Source organism: Chiloscyllium plagiosum, chromosome 35 (genome assembly GCF_004010195.1).
Source record: "Chiloscyllium plagiosum isolate BGI_BamShark_2017 chromosome 35, ASM401019v2, whole genome shotgun sequence".
NCBI classification, from domain to species: domain Eukaryota; kingdom Metazoa; phylum Chordata; class Chondrichthyes; order Orectolobiformes; family Hemiscylliidae; genus Chiloscyllium; species Chiloscyllium plagiosum.
Window position 1 is genome coordinate 22,125,276 of NC_057744.1, and position 3,419 is coordinate 22,128,694.

The following is a 3,419-nucleotide window of genomic DNA, read 5'->3' on the forward strand; positions in this document are numbered from 1 at the left end:
TTGTAATACACTCTTGTCTATACTATTACCTCGTATGCAATAATCTTTTATGTGGCACTTTTGGAAATCCAAATACATTACATTTAGCAGGTCCCTTCCATCAACTCTGCTTGTTGTATCTTCGAAGAACTCTAGCAAATTTTGTCAAATATGATTTCTCTTTCACAAAGCTAGGTTTGACTTTGTTTGATTCCTTTAAGCTTTTCTAAATCTCCTGTTGTTTCTTCCCTAATAATGGACTGCGGCATTTTCCCAATGATCAATATTAAACTAACTGATTTATACTCCTCTCTTTAACAGGGGTGTCACATTAATGGTTTTCCAATTTGCTGGAATCCTTCCAGACTGCAAGGAGGGCTGGAATATTTTGACCAATGCCTTCACTTCCTTTGAAACCATTGAATACAGGCCGTCTGGTCTTGGCAACGTGTCTGCCTTCAGTCTCATAGTTTGTCAAATACTTTGTCCCTCCTAATAGATAGCATTACAATACATTCCTTCCTTTAGTACCTTGCTCATCTGATATTGTTGAGATATGTACAATTTACATGATTTTAAAAGCTTACAAGATCAGATAAGGTGACCAATCTTCCTTCAATTTGATTCTTGTGCATTTGTTTAGTTCAATCTTGAAAACTAATCAGAACGTTATTTTGAAGAGAAGTTTGAAAAGAAATGAACTGCATCTTGGTTCATGAATTTCTTTATTCTTATGTGAATAAGTCTTCCATCCTGTGGAGTACGGCATATGTTTATAAACTGTTTGAGTGTATCATTTCAGACAGCTCCAAGGGGAGATTTCTACTCTCTTCCAGATGTCAGGAGGATGCCTTTATAATTTCCCTACCTTTCAGAGCACTGAGGAATCTGTCTGCCTCTGGGATTTCTTTAATTAGGTCACCTATGATGCAGCACCATTTTGCCTTCTGATGAGAATTATGCCATATAAGTGATGTTTTCATAGAATCTGCCTCATTTCAATTATAAAACCTTTCTTGTGAAAGGCAGCAAAGTAGCCATTCAGCATATTTTACATTCTATAGAGAATGTTATGACTCACTGGGTTAGTGGGCTGGAAATCAAGTCATCACAAGACTAGGGGGCACATGTTTAAGGTGAGAGGAGAGAGATTTAAAGAAATATATAAGGGGTATTTCTTTTTACATAGAGGATGGTTCGTGTTTGGAATAAACTTCCTGAGGAAGTGATAGATGTGGGTACAATTATAAGATTCAACAAACATTTGGGTCAGTATATGAATAAGAAAGGTTTGGAGTTTTATGGGCCAAGAGCAGGCAGGTGGGATTAGTTTAGTTTGGAATTATGTTTGGCATGGCCTGGTTGGACCGAAGAATCTGTTTCCATGCTGTATGATTCTATGACTCTCAGTCAAAATAGATATAATCTAACAATCCACAGTCCACAATTTACCTGATTGATTAACTCTGATTAAAAAAAGAATATTCACCAGATTTCTAAACTTAACAAGAAAACAGCTATTAATTTCAAACAATTGTTTTTTGTCTATCTGGTGACAGAAGAGACACATTGGTAACAGAAAATTTTCTATAACTTAAACGCTACCCCTTCTGCAAAAGTATTATTTTGCAAACAGTCACAGACACATACAAACAGACACACAAAAAGACAAGAGAGGGCACATATATGAAGGTTAGGGAAGGAATTAAAAACAAATTAATGATACACAATTCTGTCACTAGTCCAGGTTGTAGGCATTGATGAGATGTTTACTTCAGGTCTCTCCTTTCCATGTTTTGATGGGGTCAAGAGACTGTGAATACATCAATACTTAATCTTTCTTCCACCGGTTGTTAGCACAAATGAAATGATATCAGTCCGAGCCCAGAGTGCGGTTCAACAATCAGTAATGTTTATTGATACAGTAACACCGGCGGAGACCAACCGAGGTCCGAATCTCAGCTGTTCTGCTGTTCCCGCGCGCTGCTACACATTATATACCTTTCCTTGTCAGGATGTGAGGATTTTGAGTATGAATGGGATGATAGTTCCCCATCATCGCTGGAGTAGGTGCAAATGGTGGGTTTCCTGCCATCCCAAGAGAGTTGCAGTGTACACACAATAGGGTGCTAATTGGATTATGTAAACGAGTCTGGGTACTATCTGCTTGTCTCTGTCTGTGAGGGCTGGGGGCTAGCAACCCCCTTTGTTCTCTTGGGGTGCTGGTGTGTATTAGTCTGTTCGTTCTTGTCTGGTGGATGCCTGTCCTTTGTGTCAGGATGGTTCTGTATTGATGAATATGGTTGTGTTTCAGTCAGTCTCTTGATTTGATTAGGAGATGGGTTTCCATATTAATTAGCTCCGGAGTTTCGGTCTATGAGTCATGGTTAGTGTCTGGCCTAGTGTGGATTTGATCTGTCCTCTGGCTCCCATCTCCCGATCATGTGGGCGGACCGGCAGCTGCTGAGTTCTGTGGGTTTAAGCTGCGGCTGCCGTCCGTTTTTAAAACACAAAATGAATTCCTATAGTTTTACCGATGTAGGCATAGTCCCGTGGTAAATGCGGGGCGGCTCTGATGCCCGCTTGCAATCCCCCCTTTCGGCAAGGGGTTGGACACGTCCACACCCCCGATGCCGATACCTTGAAAGTCGGTTCCTCGCGTGGTACATTCCGCTGGCCGTCATGCTGCAGTCATGGGGCCTTTGGATAGTCCCAGGAGATGGTTACATTAACTCGAGCCCTGAGAGCTCGTGGTGCCTGATCGCCTGCCAGGAGTCTATGGCGTGGAGCATGGTCTTTCTGGCCTTTCATTTCTTGTGCTGACAGCATGAGTGACACACCACGAGGAGCCAGGCCAGAGCCAGCAGTAACTATATGCCTACAATGGTGTGCGAGATGATTCGGATCCAGGGATCTATATTTACGTTTAGACCCCAATCCCACACCCTCTGTGCCCAGCCCTGGGACTGCAGAGCTGTCTCTGTGTCCCCCTCTAGGTCCTTTATATGTGATTGCAACTGGTGGTACAGTTTCACTGAGTGCCCTACCTGGATCCTAAGCTCCCGTAAAACCTCGGCCAAATGTGGGATGGGGGCTTGGTCGGGCTCCTGATATTCCCTGAGGGTGTCCCTGAATTTGTCGGTAGTTTGTATGGACTCGGGGTTCCGTCGTCGGACCTCTGAGATGTGAGCTTGCCCAATCGTGACTGGGCGCCTGAGGGTGAAGCAGAACTCGTGCTGGGGAATCGGGCACTGCAGTCCGTTATACCAAAATGAGGTTTCAAGAGTGGAAACACAATACTGTCCTCTTCCACCATACCCCGCCCTAGTGAAGTGGGGGCCCGTGGGTTCGATTTCAAGGGTGCAGCCCTGTGTCCGGTTGAACCCGCATTCCGCTGTTTCACTCCTTCGTAAGGGGTGAGGGCAGATGGTAATCGCCCC